At 41.0% G+C, this 18,492-nt stretch overlaps 1 protein-coding gene and 1 non-coding gene across 4 annotated transcripts in view; one reads left to right on the forward strand and one right to left on the reverse strand.

Moving 5' to 3' along the window:
- Positions 1-18,492, reverse strand: part of MAPRE2 (microtubule associated protein RP/EB family member 2) — a 186,612-nt gene that overhangs the window by 55,158 nt on the left and 112,962 nt on the right. The window lies entirely within an intron of this gene.
- TRNAG-CCC (transfer RNA glycine (anticodon CCC)) lies at positions 16,381-16,453 on the forward strand. The gene has a single exon. It is a non-coding gene; the product is annotated as a tRNA-Gly (tRNA).

An 18,492-nucleotide genomic window follows, 5' to 3' on the forward strand; every position in this document is an offset into this window, starting at 1 on the left:
TCTTTAAATGTTGGTAGAATTCAATGTTAAGTTATTTGGGTCTGGGTTTTTCTTTGTGGAAATTATTTCTTTTTTAATTGCAAATGCAATCTCTTGTTACATAGGACTATTCACAATTTCTATTTTTTAAGTTTTAGTAGTTTATGCCTTTTTAGGTTATTTGTCCATTTTATCTAGATTGAAAATTACTGATGTTAAACATTTACTTTTATTGCTATAGTTATTATTCATGAGTTCTAATAAATTTTCATTAGTTCTCTGTGGTTTTATTGGGAGAAATCAATGCATAAAATGATGCATTTGTTGTACCATGTATATATGTATATATACATAAAGTATACAAAGAATATATACCCACTACCTTTTCAACTACCATAGAGATTACAAAAATGTTTTCCTCCTTTGATTAACATTAAATTTCCTCAATCATCGTCACTGATTTCCTAATGTTAAATCATCTTTGCATTCCTTGAACTAAGTCCTACTTGGTGGTGGTCACAAAATTTTCATTACACTGCTGGCTTAGATTCACAAACTTTTTTTTTTTAATTTAATTTAATTTTTTAACTTTACAATATTGTATTGGTTTTGGCATATATCAGAATGAATCCGCCACAGGTATACATGTGTTCCCCATCCTGAACCCCCCCCCACCCCCGCCCCATACCATCCCTCTGGGTCATCCCAGCGCACCAGCCCCAAGCATCTAGAATCATGCATCGAACCTGGACTGGCGACTCGTTTCATATATGATATTATACATGTTTCAATGCCATTCTCCCAAATCATCCCACCCTCTCCCTCTCCCACAGAGTCCAAAAGACTGTTCTATACATCAGTGTCTCTTTTGCTGTCTCGTATACAGGGTTATTGTTACCATCTTTCTAAATTCCATATATATGCGTTAGTATACTGTATTGGTGTTTTTCTTTCTGGCTTACTTCACTCTGTATAATAGGCTCCAGTTTCATCCACCTCATTAGAACTGACTCAAATGCATTCTTTTTAATGGCTGAGTAACATTTTTTGTGTGGTTTTGTCTTTTCTTAAGGTTCTTTTAAGTTTAAAGAAATAACTTATAACTATGGGAAACCGTCCACATTTTTGAGGGTCTAAAAGCTTGAGAGCTAAAGTTAAAAAAAAAAAAAGATCTGGTTAGAATCCTACTGGAGAAGGCAATGGCAACCCACTCCAGTACTCTTGCCTGGAAAATCCCATGGGCGGAGGAACCTGGTAGGCTGCAGTCCATGGGGTTGCGAAGAGTTGGGCACGACTGTGCAACTTCACTTTCATTTTTCACTTTCATGCATTGGAGAAGGAAATGGCAACCCACTCCAGTGTTCTTGCCTGGAGAATCCCAGGGATGGCTGAGCCTGGTGGGCTGCCGTCTATGGGGGTCGCACAGAGTCGGACATGACTGAAGTGACTTAGCAGCAGCAGCAGAATCCTTATTGCACATCAGCTACCGGTATGTCCTGGGCTTTTGACACCTTCCCTACTCATTTCATGTGAACAGCAAAGAAGCTGACTAATTCCTTCAATAAACAATGAATTAAAGGGTGGGTTACATTAGCATTTGCAGTAAGTTATGTTATATGATCATTTAGGTATAATATTGTATGTCATTTTCTAGAGTCAAAAGAGGCCTTGGGAATTTTTAAAAAATATCTTACTGACTTTGAAAATGTTACTAAAGAATTGTTGCTACTGCCTCTGGGTATGTCCATTTGGATATTTCAGCTTCCATTCCTCAAATCTCTAGTGCTTAAAAGAGACATCATGAAAAGGATACCTTGACATTAACTGTTGCTACTAAGAAGAGCATCAGTGGTTCTTGTGGGGCAGGAAACCACACTCAGGCATAACCTAAACAAGGCTGTCATGTTCTGATTCCCATCAAAGGTCACCCCTGCATCTGTGCTCTGGATCCCACCTCCCCTCACCTTCTCATGGATGTCACTATTGCACTTTCCTCACTCTCCTGCGATGTCAATTTCTCTCCATATGGTCTTGGTGTTTGTTTTTTTTTTTTGTTGGGGACCATTTTAAAGTCATGTCCAACTCTTGTGACCCCATGGACTGTAGCCTACCAGGCTCCTCTGTCCATGGGATTCTCAAGGCAAGAATACTGGAGTGGGTTGCCATTCCCTGCTCCAGTGCATCTTCCTGACCCAGGGGTCGAACCTGGGTCTCCTGCATTGTTGGGAGATTCTTTACCAACTGAGCTATATCTTTATTGAATTTGTTACAATATTGCTTCTGTTGAATGTGCTGATTTTTTGGCCCTGAGGCGCCTGGGCTGGGCACACCACTAGAACACCAGCAAAGTCCCCTGACTATTCTTAATGTACGCAAACATGCTCTGGTGTCATATGATTTTGACAAAATAAGATTTTAAAAACCTCCTTAACTCCATATAATCTGTTAGTTTGTTGTTGTTTAGTCCCTAATCTGTGTCCAACTCTTTTGCAATCCCATGAACTGCAGCTTGCCAAGCTCCTCTGTCCATGGGATTTCCCAGGCAAGAATACTGAAGTGTATTGCCATTTCCATCTCCATGGCATCTTCCCCACCCAGGGATCAAACCTGTGTCTCCAGCATTGCAGACAGATTCTTTACCACTGAGCCACCACGGAAGCCCCAACCTTTTAGCTACTATGCTATTTATTTCCTCCTATACACAGCAAAACTTGACAAAATTGTCTCTATTTTCAATGTTTACTCTACCACTCAAACCAATTCAATTGTCTTCCAATCTTACTATTGAGGTTACAAGGTTATCAACAATAGCCTCTCTGTTACTGAGTCTAATAGTCACCTTTTTTCCTTCATCCAGCTCAACCTCTGAATAGTATTGGGCTCTGGTGACCAGTACCTCCATCTTGAAAGTCTGCATTTTGTTCCTTAATTAGACAAAACAGGTACCAACTAACTTGAAAATTCAACTAACTTGAAAATCACTGCCATTGTCCTAAAAGTCTAGCCAGCCACAATTTAGCATATTGCTCACCTCATTGACAGGTGTAGAGATTTGCAGGTCATTTCATTCATTTCACAATTATGTGGCCTACATTTTACACAGATCCCACTTTCATCAAATTATGCCAAGGCTGCCATGACTCATGTACCGCCCCTTATTAAGGATATACCAGTGGTTCCTGTGAAACTATTACAAAATCCAAACTCCTTCCCTGACCCACACTGCCGGGGACCAGGCCTCTGTCTACTGCTCCCTGGAAGCTCCTTTCACACTGGCTTACTTGTTACTCCACGTTCTTGCTAATCATGGCAAGGCTTATAGAGGTCACCCCCTCAGAGGCCGTCCCTGACCACACCATGTGAAGTGACCCCTGAGTTACTTGACCGCTTCATTTAGTTTTAGGTCTGGTATTTTATGGTTAACTCATATGTTGGTTTGTGCAATGCAGGTTTCAAGAGAGTCTGCACATTAATCTGGCTGGGTCCCCTCTGTATCCAAGCCTTTAAAGCGGTAACTCGCACAATGTGAGCGTCAATAAACACCTGGTTCATGAATGAAGCTTTACGGGTTGTGACAGCTGAACCACGACAAGGGCTGGTAAACAATAAAATTCTAATGTTACCAAAGCCCCAGGTAAGAGGCATTACTTAAAGAGTTGCCGTCTGTTTTTTTAAGAATTGATAGGGTATAAATACATTAAAGACAAAAAAAAAAAACCTAACCAAAACAAGAGCTACTCTGGAAATCAGTCTTCAGAAAAGTGAAAATTAAGCTTTAAAAGGCTAAATACTAGCTATCACACCAAGGTAAAAGCAGTACAAATTGTAGGATGTTGTGCTTACCAAGACATCAATTATGATGGGCTGTGCTCTAAGCCCATTGGCTCAACGTGCTACTGCAGTTTTATGAAGGTCAACGAGACTCTGGAAATAATCAGGAAATAAGCAGAAAACAAGGAAAATATTCTGCTTTTGTACAGTACCATGCTATGCCTGCGCCTATAGCCCTGAGGATAATTTCAGTTGCAATATATCAAAAATGACATAATGGAGCTGAAAAATTGGGGGACAGGAATTCAAAATGAACAGCTGGGGCACGGTATGAAGGCAGAACTCAAGAATGAATATTCAGACTCAAAAGACTTGAGGATGTATGATTTAAGTCTACGAAATCATGAAGAGCATGAGAAGACAAATGATCTCATTTTTACCATATCCCATCCCAGGACCCCAGCAGAATATCAGAATAAACTGACATTTTTTGAAAAGGAAAATTTCACATAACAAAAGAGAAAGGAAATATTACTCAATAAGTTTATAGGTTGTATTATGCCAAGAAATAGACGAAAAGAAAACACCTATTTGTGTAAAATCTGTAAAGCTTTCCTATCTATTCAAAACCTTCTGAATCCCATGGAGGTAAGTATTTTAAATTGTCTTCACCCTATTTTACAGATTTGGGAACAGACTCAGAAAGTCATTCTGCTAATAAAAGTAACACAAGAGGAATTTACACTCTGTTCTGAACTCCAATTAAAAAGTTTTTTTTTTTCTCCTTCTCTATGCTGCTTCTAAGATTTATAAAATTTAAAGGTTCAAAGAGAGCTTAGAAAACTTGCTAGATTATAATTTTATAAGGAGTCACAAAGGAAAGAGAACATACGAACCTTTCAGACTGATAGGAGGGGTGTCAGCTTTTGCTCCTCATAATCTTGGAGGATTGGGCTTGACACATAGCTCATTAATCTGCCCCAAAGTCATGATTTTATATTTTAGTATACATACTCCTAATAACTTTATTTTACATATATAGTGTGTATATATGTGTGTGTATATATATATACATAAAGCATAGCCTCTCCCAATAATATATTACTATTCACTTTTCTGCACATCTGTAACACAACATTGTAAGTCAACTATTCTCCAACAAAAATTAAAATAAATAAATAAATTTATATAGTCTTTGAAAAAAATAATACATTACTGCTGTCAAGATTTCACAGTACTTTTCCAGAAATGGGACACAATCTGTGGAGAAGACATCAAGCTATATTTGGTTTGGCCATTAACAGCTACTCAAATTGCCCATCTGATTTTCTCCCAGGCCAGGGAACCCTTCTATAGAAAAGCCTACATCACTGAGGTATTCAATTATCACTTTCCACAATCTTACTTGGTACTGATGAAGGGTCGGAAGCAAAAAAAATGACATCTATTTAATGGACACATCTGTGCAATTATACCTTTAATTACAGAAATCATACAACGTTTTAAAAAAGCTTATTTCCTCAAATTACTATCAGTGAAGACAGAGGAGGGGGTGGGAAGGATAGAAAACCAGACTACTGGCCCTTGGATCAAAGCCTCAATCATCTTGAATGGACTGTGACATGTCATCAAACCCTTCTAAGTCAATAGTATTCCTAGCTGCAAAATGTCTGGTCTGGACAGATCTCTAAGCCCTAAAATCAGATGATTCTCTAATTCGCAGTCCATCACCAACTTGTCTTTTAAGGGACACTTGATATTTCTGCTAATTAGGAGACAACAATGTGTTTCATCATATGACTAAGACTTTTGCCAGCGTGCCTGCTTGTAGCCATCGCCATCTTTTGCTCCGTTGCTATAGGAGACAGGAGTATGTAGCTGCATCTGCAAGATGCTCCCAGGAGCACCCACTCACGTCCTTCGCATCCAGGTACCCTTCTTTGAGCTCTTGATATCGATACACTCAGCACTGCAGCTGACTATTATGTATCTTTCCCATTAGAATACTGTTTTTACACAATAATCACAAAATCATTCCCGCTCTGTTTTTGCATTCAGCCCATCTTTCCTTGAACTGATCTCACCGCAGAACTGCATCAGTTACCAAAGCCCAAACCTCATGCTGGAGGCAGTATTCCCTTTGGGAAATCGGGGCTTTCTAATGAGCAAAGTGAGGCTTCAAAACACAGGGTTACAGATTTCCACCACATCAGCAGAAACCACGCTACCTACACAAACACAAGGCTTGAAGACTTTAATGGCAACTATGACACAATGCTTTGAAACGTGAACGTTTTAAAGGAATTTAAAGCTCCCAATTTCAACTGCATTTTTCTAATCCAACAAAAATGTGCTGAAATCGGTAGTAGCCCCGTGCTGTTTTCATAGGCGTCTTTCGCATTCCTGGCATGAGCAGCAGCTTCATAGCTTCAGTTACATGGTCTTATTTAACTCTGTGAAAGTGAACTTAGGACTCTGTCTACTTCACCTGCCCCGAGTCACAGATTCAGAGATCAGGAATTGAGCAACTTGGTTTCAGCTGAGTTTGCTCCCTGGAATTCTCAGGGTCCTCAACTGAGCTTCCTGCTTCTTCCTTTTGCTTGGAGTTATGTCAGAAGCTTTTAATTCATATTTTAAACGAGTCTCAAAGACAGATCGATTTCAAACTGACTCCTTGAAGAGGAAAAGGAGTTGGAACCAGCAGGAAGACTTCAACTCTTGCAGACATAGATGGAGAAGGCTTCTGTGACTTATACTGGATGCTAAAAGCACTCCGTCCATGCCCTTCTCCCACTCAGGAAGCTGTCAAAGGATATTTTCATCTTTCTTTTACAGAAAAAGAAATAAGCCAGCAATCATTATGCCAACAGATGGATTTTTAAGAGTATCATCAGATATATTAAAAATCCTTGTCAAACTATGTCATTGGGCTTTCATCTGATACATGTCCTGAAGTTTTACTGATTCCTATGATATAAAACCTTTTTAAGAATCTTATAAGCTGCAGCAAATTGCATTTAAAGATACCAAAGCTCTCTGTTCACAACCTGCCTTCAAAAACCAGGAGTACTTTTTACAAAGTAAGTGTTGTATTAGTCGCTCAGTCACGTCCAACTCTTTGTGACCCCATGGATGGTAGCTTGCCAGGTTCCTCTGACCATGGGATTCTCCAGTCAGGAATGCTGGAGTGGGTAGCTGACCTAGGAATCAAACCTGGGTCTCCTGCATTGCAGGCGAATTCTTTACCATTTGAGCCCCTTTAAAAGTGAAGTTGCCTTTAAATCAGATTTTTATTAAGAAACTTACAGAACAATGTTAAAAGCAACACTCTCATAGAGATAATCGATCAGATATTAGATCAATGTGTGTGTGTGTATTTAGTTGCTCAGTCTTGTCCAACTCTTTGCCTTCTCATGGACTGTAGCCCATCAGGCTCCTCTGTCCGTGGAATTCTCCGGGCGAGGATACTGGAGTGGATAGCTATTCCCTTCTCCAGGGGATCTTCCCGACCCAGGGATCAAACCTGGGTCTTCTGTGTTACAGGCAGACAGACCATCTGAGCCACCAGGGAATCCCCCAAGATCAATGCAGTGAGTTGATTTAAAAGGGGTTCTTCATCAAAAAATCATGGAGAATGAAGACTATTTTCTTCTTACAGTAGGAAATTTCAATACAGTAAAAATTTACATTGGGCTTCCCAGGTGGCGCTAGTGGTAAAGAATCCGCCTGCCCATTCAGGAGACTGGAGTTCAATCCCTGGGTTGGGAAGATCCCCTGGAGTAGGAAATGGCTACCCACTCCAGTATTCTTGCCTGGAAAATCCCACGGACAGAGGAGCCTGGTAGGCTACAGTCCATGGGGTCCCAAAGAGTCAGCATGAATGAACCACTGACCACAGCACAAAAATCTACACACCAAATAGCCCTTGATTAAGCTTTAGGTACCAATATTTGTATTTAAAAGTATATTTTAGAGAAATAATTAGATTATGACAGATAGAAACATGTAATACTTAGAACAGAGCTGGTATTTTAAGAGTGGTAAAATAAAATCATGAAAATAATTTTCATAGACATTAACTCTGAGTTGAAAACTGGATGCAAAGAATGCTCAAGTCTAACTGGACCGTTTCCAGTTGTTTTGTTCAATGAAATCATAATTACCCTGCAACTTACCATCTTGCATTTGAATGCCTTAGGGAAAGACACAAAACTTCAAATCTGCCTACTGATGCAGACAAAGATTCAGTCGACTGACACAAGAAAGAAACGGCAGGTGAAGAATCATCGTGTTGGTATGAAAGGTTTCTTTTTATGACGAGTTGGGTGCTTGGTTTCATTTCTCGTTTCTAACACCAGTGACTTCCTTTAGGGTAATGCACTCATCGAATTTTATCAAAACAAGCTGTCTGACATAAGCAGCTTCATGCCATAAGCTCTGGCCTCTACATGGGAATCAGGAATGCAGGAATGGGAGAGGCCCTCGGAGCGCAGGCAGGATGGCGGCAGGACAAAATATCACTGGCTCCCAGATACTGAAACTGGCAGCACGACGCCCCTGAGGCCGAAGTCCGAGAATAGTGCTGGAGTTAGAATTCTGGCTTTCCAGTCAGAGGAGGAGAGGCAGCAGGAAAAGCTTTTATTACAAATGCAAAACAAGGGAGAAAGATACATGGGAAACCCATTCTGAAGGGGTCACTTTTCTTACCAGGGTAATCAAAATAGAAAGCTTGGTAAAGCTGTAATATCAGAGGATACAGTTTCTCTCTGACTGTGCACTCACGTATTTTCACCCATTTGTTTGTATTACCTCCTCTAATGGACAAAAAAAATTTTTTTATAAGTACTGAAATTACATGAGTGACTATGTAAACGGGCAAGATTTTTTTTTCAACAGAATATTTTAATTAATTTATTTGGGGGGGTGTGCTGGGTCTTTCTCTAGTTGCGGAGAATGGGGAGCTAACTTTCTACTTGCGGTGCACAGGCTTCTCATGGCGGTGGCTTCTCGTGTTGCAGAGTATATGCTCCGGAAGCAGGGGCATCAGCAGCTGCAGCAAGAGCTGTAGCGCGTGGGCTCAGGAGCTTTGGCTCCTGGGCTCTGGAACACGGGCTCAGTAGTTGTGATGCAGGGGCTTGGTGCTCCATGGCATATGGAATCTTCCTGGACTAGGGATTAAACCTGTCCACGTGCACTGGCAGGTGGATTCTTACCCACCAGAGAAGTCCAAAAGGCAAGATTTAAATTAAGAAAAGCTTTAGGAGGTAAGAGTCTGAAAAGCTGGATTTCTTATCAAGTTTTTGTGGTTATAAAGAAATGCCCATCTGGAAGGTGGTACAGACGGATGTTGCTTGATTTATTAATTAATGAAAAAAAACCAATAAACCAACAAATACTTATTGAGGATAATGATTTTACTCTTAAAGGACCAAGAAATTTAGTTTTGAGAGACCAGAGAAACATACATGGAAATTCTAGCAAAAGTACAAAACAACTCTAAGAGTTAAACTATATGGCAGAGACACAAGGATTAAAGGAGTTCAGTTCAGTTGCTCAGTTGTGTCCGACTTTTTGCGACCCCGTGAATCACAGCATGCCAGGCCTCCCTGTCCATCACCAACTCCCCAAGTTCACTCAGACTCACATCCATCGAGTCGGTGATGCCATCCAGCCATCTCATCCTCTGTCGTCCCCTTCTTCTCCTGCCCCTAATCCCTCCCAGCATCAGAGTCTTTTCCAATGAGTCAACTCTTCGCATGAGGTGGCCAAAGTACTGGAGTTTCAGCTTTAGCATCAATCCTTCCAGTGAACACCCAGGGCTGATCTCCTTTATAATGGACTGGTTGGATCTCCTTGCGGTCCAAGGGACTCTCAAGAGTCTTCTCCAATACCACACTTTTGTCCAATAGATGTTGTTCAGTCACTCAGTTGTGTTTGACTCTTTGCAACCCTATGGACTGCAGCACGCCAGGCGTCCCTATCCTTCACCATCTCTCAGAGCTGACTCAAACTCATGTCCATCGAGTCAGTGATGCCATCCAACCATCTCGTCCTCTGTCCTCCCCTTCTCCTCCTGCCTTCAATCTTTCCCAGCATTGGGGTCTTTTCCAATGAGTCAGCTCTTCACATGAAGTGGCCAAAGTACTGGAGTTTTACCCTCAGCATCAGTCCCTCCAAAGAATATTCAGGACTGATTTCCTTTAGGATGGACTGGTTTGATCTCCCTGCAGTTCAAAGGACTCTTAAGAGCCTTCTCCAACACCACAGTTCAAAAGCGTGAATTCTTCAGTACTCAGCCTTCTTTATGGTCCAACTCTCACATCCATACATGACCAGTGGAAAAAACATAGCTTTGATTATACAGACCTCTGTAGGCAAAGTAATAATGTCTCTGCTGTCTAGGTTGGTCATAGCTTTTCTTCAAAGGAGCAAGCGTCTTCTAATTTCATGGCTGTAGTCACCATCTACAGTGATTTTGGAGCCCAAGAGAATAAACTGCTCAATAAACTCCCCTAAAAAGTAATCAATATTATCAAACAGATAAAGTCAAGTCAAACTTGCACAGTCATTTCTAGACCTCAAGGACCTTGACTTCCAATGTTGAGGTTAATGGTACTCAATGACCTTAAGACTTTAAGAGGGAACACACACATTTTGCTGAATGAACAGGCTGGAAGGTAGCATTGGGGATGGTCCTCAGAGAGGCATTTCAAGCAAAAATAGGGAATTACAACAGCTGGTGAAAGCTGAGTTTGGGCAAATGCAGGCTACAGGGAAGGAAGTAAAGGGGGAAGATGCTGGGAAGATGGATTGCAGACAGACTATTTAAGGCTTTAAAAGCAGCAACTTAAGTTAATTTGGTAGGTAGTGGGGGAACCAATATTTTAGGCACAAGTTTCTTTAGAGAAGAGTCCCTTAAACTGTGCCATTTTTAAGCTCCAATTTTAAGAATGTATCTATTTTAGAGGCAAATGAGAGTAAGGATAAATGACCTAAAGCTGTCCATTGACAGATGAATGGATAAAGAAAATGTGGTATATACAATATCCACACAATGGAATATTATCCAGACATTAAAAAGAATGAGATTATCATACTAAGTGACAAAAAGATAAATAGGATATCACTTATTGTGGAATCTAAAATATGACAGAAATGAACTTATTTATGAAACAGAAACAGACTCACAGACACAGGGAACAGATTTGTGGTTGCCAAGGGGAAGGGAGTGTGGAGCCTACTACAACATAGAGAACTATATTCAATATCCTGAGATAAGCCATAATGGAAAAGAACATGAAAAATAATATATATATATATGTATAACTGAATCACTCTGCTGTACAGCAGAAATCAACAGAATACCATAAACCAACTATACTCCAGTAATTTTTTTTAATCCCTAAAGGTTATAAACCATCCCAATTTCTCAGGAAACTTCTATTAGACTATTCCTCATATCGCTCTATCAACAGGACTATATGCAGGCCACTGTGTGACCTCCAGGTGTCATAGTTGATGAAGAGGCTTTTAGTAGGCGTGAACAGACCAGCACAAACCCGCAGTCCATTTCTACACTAGGGACCACTCACTATGGATCAATGTTAGAAAGCTTGGCTTTTTAACAGCTAAAGTCACTGTCCCTGGGACTGGGACCTGCAAGGTTCTTCCCAGATCAAAGCCATTTTACCTCCGCTCCAAGGCGTGCAGCTGCGGGTTCACTCCATACTGCTCCCCCCGCCCCTCGTCCAGTCCACAAGCTCTCACCAACACCAATACCATCATCAACACCAACACCACGCCCTTCTTTCCAGAGATGACAATCTTCCCCACAGCTCCCTGAGAAGAGGCCTGGAAGCCAGACAGAGCCCAAAAGGCCAAGGTGGTACCAAAGGAAGCCTCCAGCAAATGCAGAGGAACTTCTATGTCACATTCATGCAGACCGTGATACACAAGACAGTATTTTTCTCTAATACACTGCTTTCTGCATATTTCCCAGGTTAATACTTTTCTAGGCGAGGAACCAGAGATCAAATTGCCAAGGATCATAGAAAATGCAAGAGAATTCCAGAAAAACATCTACTTCTGCTTTATTGACTGTGCCAAAGCCTTTGACTGTGTGGATCACAACAAACTGTGGAAAATTCTGAAAGAGATGGGAATACCAGACCACCATACCTGCCTCCTGAGAAATCTGTATGCTGGTCAAGAAGCAACAGGTAGAACTGGACATGGAACAAGAGACTGGTTCCAAATTGGGAAAGGAGTACGTGAAGGCTATATAGTGTCACCCTGCTTATTTAACTTATATGCAGAATAGAAATGCTGGGCTGGATGAAGCACAAGTTGGAATCAAGATTGCCGGGAGAAATATCAATAACCTCAGATATGCAGATGACACCACCCTTATGGCAGAAAGCGAAGAAAAACTAAAGAGCCTCTTGATGAAAGTGAAAGAGGAGAGTGACAAAGTTAGCTTAAAACTGAACATTCAGAAAACAAAGATTTCGGCATCTGGTCCCATCACTTCATGGCAAATAGATGGGGAAACAATGGAAACAGTGACAGATTTTATTTTCTTGGGCTCCAAAATCACTGCAGATGGTGACTGCAGCCAAGAAATTAAAAGATGCTTGCTCCTTGGAAGAAAAGCTATGACCAACCTAGACAGCATATTAAAAAGCAGAAACATTACTTTGCTGACAAAGGTCCATATAGTCAAAGCTATGGTTTTTCCAGTAGTCATGTATGGATGTGAGAGTTGGACTATAAAAAAAAGCTGAGCACCGAAGAATTGATGCTTTTGAACTGTGGTGTTGGAGAAGACTCTTGAGAGTCCCTTGGACTGCAAGGAGATCCAACCAGTCCATCCTAAAGGAAATCAGTCCTGAATGTTCATTGGAAGGACTGATGCTGAAACTGAAACTCCAATACTTTGGCCACACGATGCAAAGAACTGACTCACTGGAAAAGACCCTGATGCTGTGAAAGACTGAAGGCAGGAGAAGGGGACGACAGAGGATGAGATGGTTGGATGGCATCACCAACTTGATGAACATGAGTTTGAACAAGCTCCGGGAGTTGGTGATGGACAGGGAAGCCTGGTGTGCTACAGTCCATCGAGTCGCAAAGAGTTGGACACTACTGAGTGACTGAACTGAACTGAACCCTTTTCTAAGCACAATTCTAGTATTACGAGGATCCCAAATTAGTATGAGGAATGTACAAGTATTTACTTCTGAGATTCAATCCTAGAAGAAACTGAAAGAATAAAATTTAATTTTAAAAAGAAAGCAGCTTGGGGCTGGTGCACTGGGACGACCCAGAGGGATGGAATGGGGAGGGAGGAGGGAGGAGGGTTCAGGATGGGGAACACATATATACCTGTGGCAGATTCATTTTGATATTTGGCAAAACTAATACAGTTATGTAAAGTTTAAAAATAAAATAAAATTAAAAAAAAAAAAAGAAAGCAAAAAAGGCAAGAAAGTTTTCTTTAAAAACATTCAATTTTTAAATGTTACACTTAACTGTAATTAAGTGTAATTTTAAAGTTGACATACACTATGAATTGTCAAACAAATACATAATCTAAAATAAATCAAAGTGAAGAAGTGGTCTTCGTTTAGAGAATGCTAGGAGAAACTGTAGGAAATTTTACCATCACGAGTTTTGCATTTATATGCTTCTTATTGTTAAATAATTTGGTCTAGGATAAGACCAAACTCTTGGATATGACCCAATCTGTGCAGGCAGTGATGGTTATTACTCGGATAAGAAGGAACTCCTGACCCAATCTGTGGAGTAATGCTTATTTTAAGAGCTGCCAAGCAATTCTTCTGTTTTCAGGTGTATCATTCTAACATGCCCAACATCCCCAAACATTTGATGATGACTTCTGACACTCCTTTTTTTTTTTAATAGTGTCTACGTGGCTGATAAACTGTAATTTTAAAAACAATTCAGGGAAAAACTAGGTTAGAAAAAATATTTTCCTTTGAAGAACAGTAGAACTTGAAGATGCATGGCTTGATCATCTCAGCTGTGGAGAAACTGGATGGTCTACCACTGCTTTGGATATTCAGAGCACAGACTGCCCATTCATGTTGTAAAGCCATCCAATGGTGACAAGGGCCAGAAGGCCACCACTTCTGTCCAGGGACCTTGCTTAACCTTTGCTTTGTACTCAGGAAAAGCTGAGAAAAAAGGAACTTAAATGCGCTGGAATCCAATGTGTCAAGCAGAACTTTGGTAGTAAAGGAATGGTCCTTACTAGGTATCATCTGTATTGCCTTTTTTTTTTCGGTTGCACTGAGACTTAGTTGTATCATGTGGGATCTTTTGTTGTGATGCACAGACACTCTAGTTGTGGCACACACATTCAGAAGCTGTAGTGCATGGGCCTAAGTGCTCCTCAGCATATGGGACCTTAGTTCTCAGACCAGGGATCGAACCCACCTCCCATCCCTGGCATTACAAGGCAGATTCTCAACCACTGGACCACTCGGAAAGTAAGTCCCTCTACTGCTTTTTGTATCTGGCTGTATCCCCAGATTCCAGCCTGCCTTCTGACACACTATAGGCGCTCACTAAATATCTGCTGACTTTAGGAATACCTGAAGCGATATGTTAGAACATCAAAAAATAGCTCAATAGTCATGGTTGTTCAGTCGCTAAGTCATGTCTGACCCTTTGTGACCCCATGGACTGCAGCATGTCACGCTTCCCTGTCCTTCACCATCTTCCAGAGTTTGTGCTAATGCCTGTCCATTAAGTCGGTGATGCCATCCAACCATCTCATCCTCTGTTGCCCCCTTCTCCTCCTGCCCTCAATCGTTCCCAGCATCAGGGTCTTTTCCAATGAGTTGACTCTTCACATCTGGTGGTCAAAGTATTGGAGCTTCAGTTTCAGCATTAGCAATAGTACATTTACTCAAAACCCCCAAATTTCTCTTTTCAAGCTGAACCTAGCTTAGAGAGCGTTTCAATTAAACTCCATTTCAGAAACATTTATTAATCACCCACTAAATCCACATGGCTGTTTGGCCAAAGACTCAAGAAGGTTTTCTAGGCTGACATACCCTGAATATTCACTGAAAGGACTGATGCTGATGCTGGGGCTCCAATACTTTGGCCACCTGATGCGAAGAGCCAACTCACTGGAAAAGACCCTAATACTGGGAAAGACTGAGGGCAGGAGACAGGGGCGTCAGACATTTTCTGCCTAAAATATCCTTTTGCCACCTTTTACCTTTGAGCAGAAATCCCTCTTTCGTTAAGTTTAGCCCAAGCATCGTCCTCTCTATGGAGCTTTTCTATTCCCAGTACGGAATTAGCTGTTTCACTACAATGGCTACGAAAGCCAAGTAGTAAGTTGGACTTGCATTTTAATTAGCCATCTCTCTTAGCCGACTGCTGGGTAACTCTCTACCAGCTCTTTAAAATGGGGGCTGGGGTCCAATTCATCTTTCTACTATGTTGGCACAGGGTCCGCTGTGACTGTAAACTGCCGGCAGCTCTAGAATTTCCTTTATAGAAGAGGTTTAGGGGCTGCAACCCGGCTGGAACTGGGAAACAGATACGAAAGGAGGCTAGAACTGGGTGGGGACAGATGACTATTTTTTTTTTTTCCCTTTATTTTTAGTAGAGTATAGTTGCTTTACAGAGTTGTGTTAGTTTCCGCTGTACACTGAAGTGAATCAGCTGTATGTTTTTATATATCCCCCCTTTTTTGGATTTCCTTCCCAATTAGGTCACCGCAGAGCACAGAGTAGAGTTCCCTGTGGAGGTTCTCATTAGTTATCTATTTTATACATATTGGTGTGTATGTGTCAATCCCAATCTTCCAATTCATCTCCCTGCTCCCTCCCACCCCCCCTTGGTATCCATATGTTTGCTCTCTACATCTGTGTCTCTATTTCTGCTTCGTGAACAGGGTGGTCTATTTTCCTAGATTCTGCATATATGCATTAATATATTTGCTTTTCTCTGACTTATTTCACCCTGGATGACAGTCTCTAGGTCTTTATTACATCTCGGCAAATGGCACAGTTTCAGACAACTATTCCTAAATGTTGCACCAGCATGTCCCTTTTGTACAGGGCTAAGCAAACATCAGCTTTTCATAAGAAAGGAGCTGGAGAAGGACTGAAAGAGGTGCCCAGCACAGCTACCGCGATACAGGCTCGGTGAACAGAATGAAATGCATGGGAAACAGTGATTCCTTGAGTGACCCAGTATATATAAAACAACATTATTCTAGAAGATGTTCTTTTTCTCACTGAGGAATTGAGGATGTTATTAGGAAGTGTCTTCACAGCTCCAAGTTTATTAAAACAAGCCTGGGTCCAACATAAGGAAAGGGCTACATGCCTGGGCTTCAAATGTGCATGTGTGTGTCTCTAAGGAGCCATGACTCTGGTTACCGCTCCACTGACCAGGGATTATCCCGAGAGACTATCCCGAGAGACCTGAATCAGAGCAGGTGGCAACATGTCAGATCCCTCTAGCCTTGCTTAGAGGGCAAGAGAGTTTAGAGCAGGAGAGAAGAAAGGAGACCAGGTAGGGGAAAGGGGCACGTCCTCCCCCACCCACTCTCAGCAGGCAGAGCAAAAAGGAATTTGAGGGACTTCCCTGGTGGTCCAGTGGCTAAGACTCTGCACTCCCAATGCAGGGGACCCGGGTTCAATCCCTGGGCAGGGAACTAGATCCCATATGCTGCAACTAAGCTCAGGTGCAGCCAAATAAATAATATTAACAACAACAACAAAAAAACCCAACCCATTTTTAAAAAATTCTAAGATTGAGAGCAAAATCTTGTGTTTCTACTAGCATCTCACTACCTTTGCTAAGAAAGTTCTTGATAATGATGCCAGGTCACGGTGTAAAACCCACAGAATACCAGCTGTGTCTCATTTTCTCAATGAGTAACTGCAAGGGTGGGGATACGGACTTCTAGCTACTCTGTTCCTAGAGCCGTTCATTGGGCATCTGATAAATGGATATGTAAAAAAAAAAAAAAAAAATCAGAAACGTGGGCATGCACACACACACACACACCCCCCTCACCCACATCTACAGACACACACACACACCGTCTCCCACATCTATAGCGGCCGCACACATGAACAAGAAGAGAGGAAGCCGGTGAGCCAGGGAGGTTCCAACTAGCATCCGCCATAAACACTTGGCTTCTTTGGGCTTTTATCCTCTTATATAAGACAGGAATAAAAAAGTCCCATTGTTTTTCTACACACAGTTGTTACAAGAATTAAAACAGATAATACATATAAAAGCACAATGAAAATGCTGAAGAATGATACATAAAAGTTGAGGCCTTATGACATCATTTTGCCCCTAACGTATAAAACCATGCATTATGTGGCTGGTTATAAATAATCGGAGCTATAAAAATGAATAGGATGGAATGGAGTTGTTTCAGCTATGAAATATGAATCTCCAAAATGCATGTTTTAGACTCAAAGGGCAAAGAACCAAAGAACAAAATGAGGTCCTTGGCCTCCTCCTAGCAAAGTAAGGAGATGAACACATTCCTAAGATCCTCAAGTTTATCTACTGAAAAACATTCAAGGGCTTCTCCAGTCCTTAAGTCTTTCCCCAGATAAACATATGAGGTGCTTAAGTAATCACAAATTCATTTATAAAAGGAAATGACTATTTTCCCCCAATTTTCTACTCTTCCTGTTAAACTCTTTAGATGATTTAAACTGAAGAGGAGAAAAGGGAAAGGAAAAAAAAAAAGCAATATAAATATGAAATAATCTTTCATAAAGACTACACCCATCATATAAGTAATTACCATCTTTAGGAAAAATCAACATAACTTACAATACGTTAGAACATATACATTTTTCCTTAAGATACTTGTTTTATAGATCTTGGTGAATGATTTCAAAATAAACATATCATTATGCTGAGCATCTTATCATAAAGCAAAGACAAAAATCAGAGAAGGGGCTCTGAAGGTTTCTGAAATCGCAGTTATGAATCACAAAACTCAGCATCTCCTTGGGCTCTAGCACTGAGTCCCACAGCCTTCACCAAGATTTCTGGGGTCTCAATACTGAGGGCTCCAGGCTTAAAGCTAATGAAGTCAGTGCTGGGGATTTGGAGGTTCATTCCTCAACTGAAGCACTCTCATCGGTATCACGACTTCATCACCTGCCCATGGTACAACAATTCTCATCTCTAGACTCACACCTGTGGACCCATTCATGGTTTCTGAGCAGGTGAAACCTAGCAGAATCTTAACTACAGTAGATTAAAGAAAAACATCTGAACCCAAGGGGAGATTGCATGATAAAGAGTTTGCGAATTAGCAACACACTTACTAAGAACCCAGAAGACTGTATTCATCTATTGACATCTGGGAATTTTCTCAGATAAGGGAAAACAGTTAAGAGATGAAAGTCTAGGATTTAATTAAGGGTACTGCTTTATACAAATTCCTACAATTATTAAATTTTGTGATGTTATTGAAAATTCTCGAAGACAATCATTAGCTAAAATTTCTAATAACATGTCACTGCTTTGCTTTGTTCCAGTTAAGGCACTATATTAAGTTCATAGTGCTTACATGTTCCTTGGTTTTTCTGGTTAGTATATAAACTGCCAGCCTTCATCCCAGGTGACCTGTCTGCCCTGTTTTACCTTCCCTGGTTTATAATGATCATCTCTACCAAGGAGGGCCTCCAGTAGAAAGGGACAAGAACCAAGAGGACA

This window comes from Bubalus kerabau, chromosome 21 (assembly GCF_029407905.1).
Source record: "Bubalus kerabau isolate K-KA32 ecotype Philippines breed swamp buffalo chromosome 21, PCC_UOA_SB_1v2, whole genome shotgun sequence".
NCBI lineage: Eukaryota > Metazoa > Chordata > Mammalia > Artiodactyla > Bovidae > Bubalus > Bubalus kerabau.